At 35.9% G+C, this 13,236-nt stretch overlaps 1 protein-coding gene across 1 annotated transcript in view; it reads left to right on the top strand.

Moving 5' to 3' along the window:
* Positions 1 to 1,855: 1,855 nt before the first annotated feature.
* The window catches only part of LOC6037099 (fatty acid synthase), a 37,787-nt gene continuing 26,406 nt past the window's right edge, over positions 1,856 to 13,236 (top strand). The window contains exons 1-2 of the mRNA XM_038256575.1: positions 1,856 to 2,107; positions 11,480 to 12,387. The gene's annotated coding sequence lies outside the window, so the exon portion shown is untranslated. The remainder of the gene's footprint in view (positions 2,108 to 11,479; positions 12,388 to 13,236) is intronic.

The raw sequence follows: 13,236 nt of genomic DNA, 5'->3' as shown, positions 1-13,236 counted from the left end.
TATGGTTGTATGGAAAAAAATTAAGTTGTCCAAATTTAGTGAGCACAGCACTTTTTTAGTTCCTTCTGGAGTCTTAAACAACTCCCCAAAGTTTGGGACCGATTGGTTTAGTCCTCACATTGCGCAAAGCGATTCAATTTTCCATATAAATTTGTATGGGGAAAACCATTTTTTTGGATTTTGATATTTATCAAATCCACGTTTCATGTTATATCAAAACCGGACTCATATTCGGATGCTCTGGAATGTCCTCTACAACTTTGCCGAAGAGAGTATGGTGCTAGCTTGCCCCTAAAAAAAGATACAACGTTTTCAAAACTCGTCTAAAACGTGTTTTTTGCTCGAAAATCACGTTTTAGACGAGTTTTGAGGACGCTATATCTTCTCTCAGGAGCAAGTTAGCACCATACACTCTTCGGCAAAGTTGTAGAGGACATTCCAGAGCAATGTACATTAGGGTGTAATATCAAAATCGATTTTCCAGCACAGCACTTTTTCAGTCCCTTTTGGGGTCCTAAACAACTCCCCAAAGTTTGGGACCGATTGGTTTAGTCCTCACTTTGCGCAAAGCGATTCAATTTTCCATATAAATTTGTATGGGGAAAATCATTTTTTTGGATTTTGATAATTATCAAATCCACGTTTCATGCTATATCAAAACCGGACTCATATTCGGATGCTCTGGAATGTCCTCTACAACTTTGCCGAAGAGAGTATGGTGCTAACTTGCTCCTGAGAGAAGATATAGCGTCCTCAAAACTCGTCTAAAACGTGATTTTCGAGCAAAAAAACACGTTTTAGACGAGTTTTGAAAACGTTGTATCTTTTTTTAGGGGCAAGCTAGCACCATACTCTCTTCGGCAAAGTTGTAGAGGACATTCCAGAGCATCCGAATATGAGTCCGGTTTTGATATAGCATGAAACGTGGATTTGATAAATATCAAAATCCAAAAAAATGGTTTTCCCCATACAAATTTATATGGAAAATTGAATCGCTTTGCGCAAAGTGAGGACTAAACCAATCGGTCCCAAACTTTGGGGAGTTGTTTAAGACTCCAGATGGAACTAAAAAAGTGCTGTGCTCACTAAATTTGGACAACTTAATTTTTTTCCATACAACCATATTACACCCTAATGTACATATGTAAGATCGACAACCAGAGAGTCGACGCAACCCATGTTTTTTTCAATTATGATAAGTTTGTTTTATTTTGTTATGTTCTGAAATCCAAAAAAGGGGACGTAACATTTGAACAACACAAGCAACATTTATAGACATGATCAAATGACATAGAACTTTCAATCGCGACGCAATTGAAAAAAAAAACACACAAAAAGTACACAAGCTTTTGTCAATAATCAAAGCTAACTTTTTTAACATCCAATTTTTTTTTAATATGACAGAAAACTTAAATGTTAAGAAAACTAGAGTTTTTTTTAAAGGACCTATAAGCTATTGTCTCCTATATGTTTATAGGTCCTTAAAAAAACTAGAAATATTGAACCAAGTCTTTTCTTTTTTGTTTAAACCCATAGTTGAATAACTCTCGCCAACTTACTCATTGTGGAAACGCATGGTGAGCGCAGCCACGCTCAAGTGCATATCGAACGGCAAAAACATCTCGAAAAATGCGTCATCCGCTCTCGCTCGGGTGAAAAATGATATCGTATGATTTTCCATTCTCTCACATTTCTCTCCCTCTCACACACCGTGCGGTTTTTCCCCTCTGTTCTCTCTCAGCACATTTCCTATGCAGAGCGTTGGATATCAACGTTCGCTCGGGTCTGCTTTCTGGTCTGACCTGGGGTAGGGAAGTTCTTCAAGGGAACTCCGTTCACCGACTAGCAGGCTGTGCAATTTTCCGTCAGCTTTTTATTACTCAGACGTCGCTAACCGAGTGTGGTGGTGTGTTAGGTTTTTCCTCCCCGGAATTTCACAACAAGTCCTAGAAGTGTTGTATTATGTTCTAACAGTTGTTGAAAGATCGATAGAATACGTGTTCTATAGTTAAACCTGTCGGGTTGGGAATTTAACAGCAAAGGGTTAAGTTGAGTTCCAAGATTCAGGTCAATCAATAGCAGACTAATAAAATAAACGAAAAGCAAGGTAGGTCCAAAAAGGTTCATCTTATTTTCAACCTGATTCGATTTTCTGAATAGTTTAAGAAGTTTTTAAAACTAGATGTGTTTATTTAATTAAATAAGAATAGAGTTAAACTCGTAGTGCCTATACAAAAAAAAAACCTTTCTTCCTCTAAAGAAATACTCCACATCAAATGGGAGCAAAATCGATAATCACACGTTTTGGCTAGACGGTCGCAAACGCCGCCAAGTGAAAGCTCCTACCACAAAGACGGCAGTGTGAGGAGGAAAATAAATTTTCCATTCGCACCACCCACACCCGGTCTTGTGTTGGGCTAGGGAATGGTGCATGGCCGGCCAGAAAAGCACTCTGCCCTTTCGCCGCAGCCAATCCATTAAACAAGAATAGAAGTAACATTTTAAAAAAGCTCTCATAAATTAACTATTCTTTTTTTCAACAATGAATACTGACAAATATGACGACGATCAGCGTTATTTATGCAGTCGCTAAATGGTTCATCATGAAAATTACTCCTGCTATATTTTATTACGTGTTTCATCACAGTAGGTGCAGGTTTTTTTTTATATTGTTCGTTCTCAAGGACAGGATAAACCGTGTGTAACGTGTGGTGTGAGCGTTTTACAAGTCAAAATAACCGTGCTAGGCCACCCCAACAGTGCTTTACATGAGTTGGACATGCCACTGGTATGAGCAAAACTGAAAATTCGTTGATGTGAAAAATCCTGATCATATCAAGAACAAACACATGAACGAAAGTTGTGCACATGTTTGTCTACTTCGGGGGTGTCCAACTTTTTTGATCTGATTTTCTGAAGCAGTGGCGGGCCGGAACTAATATTTTATAAAAGTTGAAAAAGAAACAAATTTTATTCATAAAATTAACTTTATTAGGTTAAAATATAAAGAAACTAATGTTCCAAATAAAATTCATGTATCTTGATTAAAAAAAAAATACAAAAAATACTTTCAAAAATTTGTTTTATTTGATATTTTTTTACGTTTTGTTGATTGCAATAACATATCCTGATATAATTAACTTAAGAAACATTAAATTTCATTCTTCCATGCAAATTTCTTAAAGTTCAATTTCTTCATCACAACAATACACAAAACATTCAATACGTCATGAAGAAATTCAATGAAAATAAATTTGGATTCAAATCTTCTTTACAAAATACACTTTTTTCGTTGCTGTGCGCCTTTATTGAAATATTTTACAGAACATTTTAAAATGACTTTAAAAACACACTCAATTTAAAAAATGTAAAAAAAATATATTTAAAAGTGTTTAATAACTATTTCCTCAAATATGAAGTTTAAAAAAAATATGTTCGCTCATTGATTTTTTGACTTTTTTTATATTTAAAAAATATTTGCAGCAATATTTATTTTGATTATGATTAATTAGCTTTTTTCCAAACGCGACTATATCACTGAAAAGTTGTTCTGAAAAATAAATCATTTTCTGATTACTCATTTATTAAAAAATCAATATTAATCAACTGCCCATGTTCGCATAAATGTCCCATATGCAAAATCAGCAAGCTAAAAAAAACGCATTTGAAATTTGTCCCATACATAATGCTACGTGTTAAGTTTTCGCGAAAAAAATGGATTTCGTCTTAATTTCTAGAACAAAGTTCTGTATGTTATAGGCTCTTTTGAAAGAGCACACAATTTTGAACCAAACTGAATCAATAACTCGAAATCGTCGAAAATGCATATGGGACATTTATGCGATCAGGGGCAGTCAAGTTCCTTAAAAAAAATCAATTTGAACTCAGTGAAAACTAATAAAACAAAATTAGTGTCTTTCTGTACATTTTTAGACAACAATCCAAGTTTTCCTGATAGGTATTTCACATTTCAACGAATTGGATAATTTTGTTTTCTTGTGCCATTTTCAGTTTAATAATTGATTCTGAAAACATCAAAACAGAAATAAAGTTTAAGTTTTTTTAAAATTTGAAACAAAGTAATTAATTTTAAACACAAAAGCAAAATTCAAATAATACGTTAAATTAGCAAAATGTTATTGCAAAAGCAAAAAAAAAACTAAATGTTCCTATTAAAATTTTGTACAGTCCAGAAGCCTCAACTATCCAAAGTGACAATTATCCAAAGGATTGTACGAACAATTTTTTTTTCTTTTTTTCTTGTTTTTTATTTAAACATAAAATTTGAATTTTGCCACCCCATTTTAGTCAAATTTGAACAGTTGATTGCCTATTAAAAAATAAAATGTATTTTTTCAATATTTCTTAACCGCCACATTGGCCGTCATCCTGGATTTAAAATTTTAAAATCACTTCAGCGTAGTTCAGGGGTCATACTTAAGCTCGACAATCAATAATAAGACAACGAAAAAGAGTGCCTAATTAACAAAGGGAGCGCGTGGTCGTAAAAAAATATTCGGAGTGAAAAGTGATTTTTTTGTGCCTTTTGTTTCACATTGTTGTCGTGTATTGTGTGCTGCGAGGAGAAGATTACCCTCTGAAAATGCAGCGTCATCAGAGTGCATAATTGGCAAAGGGAGCGCGTGGTCGTAAAAAAAATATGAACAATTCTCGCTGAAACCGTCCCACTAGATGCACATGTTCTCAAATCGTTACGGCAATGTTCTCATTCGATTCAGCGCACCAAAAAACCATTAAAACAACCTTCGATCCAATGAAAATGTCAGCCGTTAGCCACCTGTAAATAAAAACTTGTTTTGAACTATGGATTTTTTCGAAAAAATGCCCTAATTTGGAGAAATGATATCTCCCAAAATACATTACCAAACATCAAAAAGTTATATATCGTTGGAAAGGTAATCGCGAGGGCTTTCTATCGCACTTTGAAAAACATTTCAAAAATTATTTTTCAAGGGTAATTTTAAGGGTTTTGAGAAACTTACTCTTAATTTTGAATTTTGACCGTGTTCGCAACCACTTATCATTACGCAACCATTTTCATTCGAAAGATTGGAAGATTTTGCATAAAATCAACTTGAGAAAAGTAGTGTAATGAAATAGTTTTCGTATAGTTATTAACGGATGAAAGAAATTAGTAAAATTTTAGTTAAAAATAACCAATGCTCAGACTTCAGAAATGAACCTAATTTACAGTCAAAACAAAGCAGGATTGTTTTTGAGCTGAATGTACAGTCATCTGAGGCAAATCTGGACATATAGGATGAATAGGGACAGCTATATCAACTATACTTTCACTCATCAGATCATATTTTTAAATTGATTATGTAAAAACATACATAAACAAACAAGTTTCTAAATTTTATGCAATTAAGTACTCTGAAAACTAATGTCCTTACTTAGACTTGATTCGCCACATTTCACTGAAGTAATATTTTATGTACAGAATTTGTTTTGGGAAGATCTCTTTCATTTGTATAACCTCAATCGTGCACAAAATAGTGCAAAGTTCAAATCAATATTTTTTGATCAAGTTAAAATTGTATGGGGCTGTTGATACCATAAAAACAAGCAAAAAACTCGATTTTCGTCCAAATTGGACTACGCTTTTTCATTGGACACAAGTCAACTTACGATAAATTTACCTTAATTTGAGATTAAAAACTGCCCCCAATTGAAAACTGAATGAAAAAATAACTTAAAAAAAAAGTTAAAATCCCTTTACCCCACACACGGGGCAAAGCTACGCACTTATTTTTTAGGGTAATTGCCTGGTTCTCGACATAAAAGCAATTTGAGGTGAATTCTAGTACTACGTTTTGAAAGCAAGTGATAAGGGTACTATTTGGTTTATACAACGAATCAAAAATATTTTATGGTAATCGGTGACAAAATGGTTGTCACTATTCTATGTAAAAAATTGGGATTCATTTAAGTTTAATTTTTAATTACTCTCAATATAAAAACCAAATTTAAAATTTTCATTTGTGCAACATAAAAACATTGAAAAAAGTTTTAATTGAAAAACAGACTACACTTATTAATTCCACGTCTAATTATCATTCTAGTGAGTTCTGACTCGACATTGTACGGCTTGCGGTTTCAGAGATATCGCAGTTTGTCAATGAAGGTTTTTAAAATTGTTTGCAGAAAAGTGAAACTTTGGGGTGGTGTCAAATAAAAGGATCTAGTCTGATTTGGACGAAAATCGAGTTTTTTGCTTGTTTTTATGGTATCAACAGCTCTATAAAATTTTAACTTGATCAAAAAATATTGATTTGAAATTTGCACTTTTTTGTGCACGATTGAGGTTATACAAATAAAGCAGACCTTCCCAAAACAAGTTCTGTACATAAAATATTACTTCAGTAAAATGTGGCGAATCGAGACTACAGTCTAAGTAAGGACATTAGTTTTCAGAGTACTTAATTGCATAAAATTCAGAAACTTGTTTGTTTATGTATGTTTTTACATAATCAATTTAAAAATATGATCTGATGAGTGAAAGTATAGTTGATATAGCTGTCTCTATTCATCCTATATGTCCAGATTTGCCTCAGATGACTGTACATTCGGCTCAAAAACAATCCTGCTTTGTTTTGACTGTAAATTAGGTTCATTTCTGAAGTCTGAACATTGGTTATTTTTAACTGAAATTTTACTAATTTCTTTCATCCGTTAATAACTATACGAAAACTATTTCATTACACTATTTTTCTCAAGTTGATTTTATGCAAAATCTTCCAATCTTTCGAATGAAAATGGTTGCGTAATGATAAGTGGTTGCGAACACGGTCAAAATTCAAAATTAAGAGTAAGTTTCTCAAAAACCCTTAAAATTACCCTTGAAAAAATAATTTTTGAAATGTTTTTCAAAGTGCGATAGAAAGCCCTCGCGATTACCTTTCCAACGATATATAACTTTTTGATGTTTGGTAATGTATTTTGGGAGATATCATTTCTCCAAATTAGGGCATTTTTTCGAAAAAATCCATAGTTCAAAACAAGTTTTTTATTACAGGTGGCTAGAGGCTGACATTTTCATTGGTACGAAGGTTGTTTTAATGTTTTTTTGGTGCGCTGAATCGAATGAGAACATTGCCGTAACGATTCGAGAACATGTGCATCTAGTGGGACGGTTTCAGCGAGAATTGCTCATATTCGGAGTGAAAAGTGATTTTTTTTGTGATTTTCAAAGCCCTTCCTATATTATCGTTGATCGGAAGGCACGGCGTTGGGTGGATTGTGTTTAAATTTTTCGAATAAGGTTTAATTTTTTTTTGCGTTGAAAAGGCCATTTCTATATAATGATCGAAAGACACACTGACATTTTGGAACGTCGAGATAATAGTGGAGAAAAATAACTGTGTGTGAGTGATTTTGTGTGTTAACCAGAAATACCTTCCCATAGCATCGTTGCTCGGAAGGCTCGCCGACGGGTCTGTTATGAAAGTCCTCCCCATAGCGTCGTAGCTCGGGAGGCATCGAAAAGCCAATACCTTATCCTACTAACCCAAAAAAAAATAATCACGTGATGCTTGAAGGAGATGCTGTGGATTCAATGGTCTAAAGCGAGGCCTTCGGATAATCTAGTCTGGACTGTAATTAAAATGTGAAAATTTGATCTCAAGTTTATTTTTATAATTTAGACGCACATCTAATTTAATAAATATTTCATAAACAGCTTTATGGGCCAGTCATAGAAATATTGTGAAAAGCCGTCGCGGGCCGGATCCATCCTGCGGGCCGGACGTTGGGCAGGCCTGGCTACTTCTTCAGTGGTTAAAACCATCGTGCGTCTCAATCAGAAAAGATGGATCTAAATCTAGCCTCAACGGTAAAAGTTTCCAAACTGCCAAGATCTAAATAAAACTACGGCAACAACGAATCTTTCGATCCAGTCAAAAGTTGCTGTTTAGTGATAATCTGAACAATGTAACACTCCAATTTGATTTCGGACAAAGTTTCTTTATGGAAATTGATTTGTAGACCACACTGTTTCACTTGTAAAGTCACGCATTCGGTACAGTCCAGACTCGATTATCCGAAGTTTTTGGATAAATTTCACTTCGGATAATCGAATCACGAGAAAAATGTTATTTTTTTCTGCTCAAACTCAATTTGTAAGAGTCTTGTCACTCTGTTTTTTTTTTTGCAATCCAACTCAAGCTGTCCGCGTCGATTGCATAATGGCGCGTTATTGCATCGTACTGATAAGAGAGCATTGCTGGACGAACTATGCATCTAGCAACTGCCGGTGACCGAGTCCGTACTGATTCACACGTATTTGATCAACACAATATCATGCATATGGCCTGACCAACGGACACACACACACACACTCACCTAAAAAACTGAACCCAGAGTTTGCCCCGGTGCGGATGATGTTCCTTCGAACACTTTTCAAGGACAAACAAAACGCAACTCAAAGTGAAGAGTCTATAGCGAGAGAGAGAGAGAGAGATGATGAGCATTGCGCGACGTAGGACTCGTGTACAGAGATTAACAAGAGGATGATGGCGATGTGTTCGATTTGTGCCATCGAGAAGACGGGCGCGTGTCTGGCCGGTCAGTCAGCTCAGTCGCAGCTGAACCCCAGAATATAGCGTGTGCGGAGATGTGTTCTAGTTCGAGCCATACGTATTACATCAATCATCAGCCGCAATCCGCAATCAGCCGGTTATTCTAACAGGTTGCATGGAACCTGATGTTACCTTCGGATGAACAGATTCGCATCCAGCTTAGAATCGCGTGATACTTGCTGGGAAGGATGAAATTGAAAACTAATTATATTTGCTTCCTGTTCCATAGGAATAATTCTAATACGATTTGTTGACTACTATATCGTGGTCGTGTGATTTTTTTGATCGTGATCGTTTCCTTTCAGGATCCGATTACCTAATAATGGGAATGTATTCAACAGCGGGATCTTGTGAAAACGACCTGTGTTACGTTAACATTAAATATGACAAGATTTGTAATTAACTATCACTGAACTTAATGTAGTTTTCCTCTGGCCTCCTTTTGACTTACAATGACATTTTGAAACATTTGGGTTGCGACATATTTTGACAGTTTAACTTTTGCTTGACGGTTTGTTCCCCGGGACCAGAGTTTCGTGAAATGCTGTACTGTTCTTTTAAGATTTTCTTATGAGAAGTAATAAAGATGGTTCCAAGTCCTCCTAAAAAAGGCTTAAAAACCTAAAGGACAGTAGAAGGAGAAGCTACGCAAAATTAAAATAAAATAAAATACGTGACGAGACAAATCATTTGTTTTCAAAAATATCAACAAGTTCGTGCAATAAGTTCAAAATTAAGCAAAACGTTCAAAACCCAAACCATAAATATTTGGTTGTACAGTCTCAAAACAGGCGTGCTTGTGGAACACTTGCGTTTACTTAAACCTCAAGTCGTAGTAGATTAAAACCTTTGAACAGCATGTCCCGGTGTTCTGTGTTGACATATTACATCATGCGTCTGGCGACATTCCTGTGTTAGGTGTGTGTGTGTGTGTGTGTTTTTAAATGAATAATTTGTATAGTTTTTGTTTCCCCAAAGACAATTACTTAATATTTAAAAAATGGCATTTTTTAGAAATAGAATTGGTTAGAGTATGTATACAGTCGACTCTCTGGCTGTCGATCTTCTCGATATCAATATTTCTCCAGCTGTCAATAAATTTTGCAGTCCCTTCGAGAAAATTGCTTTGATTTTTGATCTATAATTTGATACCTCTCGTTCTCGTCGGTTCTTTCAATCTCGACAACGAGAGAGTCTACACAGAAAAAAAATGATGGTAATATTCATCAGGAAATTGCGACAGATTTTGCGTCAAAAAATGATTAATAATAATAATTAATTTTACCCCAGAAAATGATGAATTTTCATCAGTTTTTGATGAATATTCATCAGGTTCACATTTTTACACATTTTTTATATAATATTACTCAAAAAGAGGTTATATTCAACCTACCAAAATTTCAACATTCCAAAATTCAACTTTTTTTTTCTGTGTACTATATTAATAAACATGTATTTTTTATAGTGATCCACCAAACAGACAAAAGTTCTTTGATGCCAAATTCAGCTTTACTGTAAGTTTGAGCTCATTTGATTACGTAGAAAATCTGAAAGTGCCGAAAATGTTATCAAATCCAATGAAAAGATGATTTCCAACCACTCCTGAAAATTTTTATGAGGATATTTAATGAGTAACAGGCACTTTAAGCATAAAATTTCGCCACATGCACAAAGCGAAATGATTTAATATCTGAGTGTTTTTCTTGAAAGACTGGGTAGATATCTCGAGTTTGGATACACCGAATTAACTGAAATTTGGGGCGAAGACTCTTAAGATACTATTGAATAAAACCAAAAAAAAAAACTAAAAACCTGTCGATGTTTTATATGAAAAACTTAAAAATATTATTATCTCTTTTATAAAAAAAAAACTTTTTGAAAATCGGCCTTCGTTATTGACACGAGACTGATTAAATGATTCTTAACTAAGCAGTGTTGAGATATTGTGGCAACCTTTTTTAAAACTTTTCACTTCAAACAGCTTTATCTCGGCAATGTAACTAGCTAATGTCCACAAATTTATACAATGAATATTCAAAAATGGATTGTCATGAAAATATATTTGAAAAAAAAGTTAGAGTGTTTGCTCATAACAATCCTTGATATTTTTGCGATTTACATGTATGGAACACCTTAAGATTAAAAGGAACTACCCTTGGTAAGCTTAAGGGCAACTGTTTATGGGAATTTGCACGTGTTACATCTACCTAGGATTTGTCTACAACCCCATTCAAATGATCTTATTTTTAGAATTTAATGTGCAAAACGACCTGTTATAGCACCACATAAAGTTACGCAATTTTAGTCAAATTTGAATGGTTGATAACCTTTAAGGGGTTGTTCAAATATTACGTCCAGAGGTTTTCAAGGTTACAGACCCCCTCCACCCTGCCACGCACTTTTCCTATTGCTTTAATGCGAGCCTTTAATAATTTTGAACGAACCCTGAAGTTACCAAATGCTTTCTCAATATTTCATCACCGCCATTTCGGTCGCCATCTTGGAATTCTAACTTTAACCCTTTCGTGCCTACATTTTTGAAAAAATATTTTTTCATGGGATTGGTGGAAAATGATTTTAATGATAATACGAGAAAAATAGGCTAGTTTAGAAAATTGTGATGGTCAAGGAGTCTAAAGGTCATAATCGTGATTCGATTATCCGAAAAAAATGCTCAAAAATCAACCTATATAATTACATATTTAATCTGTAGGGCTAAGTATTCAATTCCAGGTAAATGGCTCAATACTCAATTTAAACCATGTTAACAGATTACTACCTTACAAAACAATATTCTAGTTGACAACATAAACTTTGATTCAAAGTCTTCGAAACCTCAACACACTTTACCAACAACCTTCTTATCTTGCCAATTCCAGCGGAGTACCACAAAAGTTATCGCCATCGTCATCACGGTTGTGTTCCATCACGTCACGGTACGGTGCTCGGAGAAAGCCAGCTAAAATCGTCGTGAACACGCGATTGTGTAGACCACCGTCACCAGAAACAGCCAGTGGGCGTACCGAGCACACATTCGTCAGCAACGGTCAGCGAGTGAGTGCGGAGTCCGTGTCTCCTGCTGTAGAGCAAAGCCGCAGAAGAACATCATCTGAACCGGAGAGACCGTCCGAGAGAATTTGCACAAATTGCGCGAGAGAGCGCGGCCGGAGAAAGATCCGCGGAAGGATTCCCCAGGCCGCCGCGCGCTCGGTGAAAAGTAAATAAGTACAAGTCAGCTCCACGGCGGTGGTTTAGTTCGAAGCAGTGCTTCAGCGCGTTCAGATTAGAAGGTGATTACAGAGCAGCTCCTGTAACAAGAGAATATACCGTGTGCTTTTTGCTGGCCCTTGGCAACCAAAGTTCGGGCATTCTGGACAGTTTCGTCACCGCGTGTGTTGTGAAGAAGAGCGCAAGAAAGAGGAAGAGCGCTGAACGAGTGTGATAACCGTGAAGCATTCACTTCACAATCAATAGGCAGAGAGAGGATCATTCTGCCAGGTTCAGACAGGGAAGGTGGTGTGATTCCGACAAGAGAGTAGAAGTACAGTGTGTGTGTGTGTTTGTGGTGTGTCTGCTGATCGAAGAGATCTGCTGAAGAATCTGCGAGTGCAACGAGAGTTCAGTCGTCTTCTGGACGTGCAAGTGAAAAGGTGTGCCTCGCCAAGTGAATCGTGCTGAATCGTTCTGAAACGAGAACTACACCCAAAAGTAGCTGGTAGCTGCATCCTAACCGTTGCAGTACTTGATCATCAACGAACAACCAGCACAAAACACTAGTAGCAAAGCGGTAAGTTTTTCCTGTGAATCGAGAGCTGATCTCGTGTGTAACATTTTCGGGGAAAAAAATGCAATTACTGGGGCACCGCACAGAAGCTTAATTTCGCGGAAATTGGCAAAACCCAAACGGGGGAGAGCCAACCAAAGCGGCGAAGACCGGATGGAACGCTCCGCGGAATCCATCAGCGGCCGATCTCGGAGTGTGGCTTTTACTCCAGTTAGTCGCGCTCTGGCAGTTACCCTCGGCCGGGGATGGATTGGAAAGTGAAAAATGGCAAAAATGTAATTATGGACCAACTAACACCGCTTCAAAGAGTCGTGGGTCCACTGATGGCATTGGCCACTACTGGGCAAGATTTGGAGCTGTATTTGCAAAATAAATGCGAAATGGCGTGATGTGGCGAAAGTGATGAAAGTGTGCTGTCGTTATTTAGGGAACACGAAGTTTTCAAGTTTGTCTTAGTTTCGGAAGTTAATTTGCAGAAGAGGTTGAAATTTATTAGGAAGCATTTTAATTTATAATTATGAATTGAAAAACAGAAAAAAATATTAAACTGACATTTTGATAAACTGCGAATCTCCAGAAAAGAGTATCCAAGACGTATTTTTGTACTTTAAACATTTTTTTCAGCTTTAATATTTCTGAAAAACCCGCATAAAAATAAAACATACCGAAGGAGAGATTCAGGAGACCAATTAATTTTTTTTATCTCATGTTATTATCCCATCCCCCCTTCATTTTTTTCCCAAAAACTTAGGGGCAAAACAAATAACCGCTTACTAAAATTTAAATTTTAATCGCAAAAACTTGTGAATCATAAACTATTCGGAAATAATTTTATAGCGCTTATTTATGTAT

This window comes from Culex quinquefasciatus, chromosome 2 (genome assembly GCF_015732765.1).
Source record: "Culex quinquefasciatus strain JHB chromosome 2, VPISU_Cqui_1.0_pri_paternal, whole genome shotgun sequence".
NCBI classification, from domain to species: Eukaryota; Metazoa; Arthropoda; class Insecta; order Diptera; family Culicidae; genus Culex; species Culex quinquefasciatus.
The sequence above is the reverse complement of the archived record's forward strand: the minus strand, read 5'-3'. Positions and strand labels throughout refer to the sequence as shown.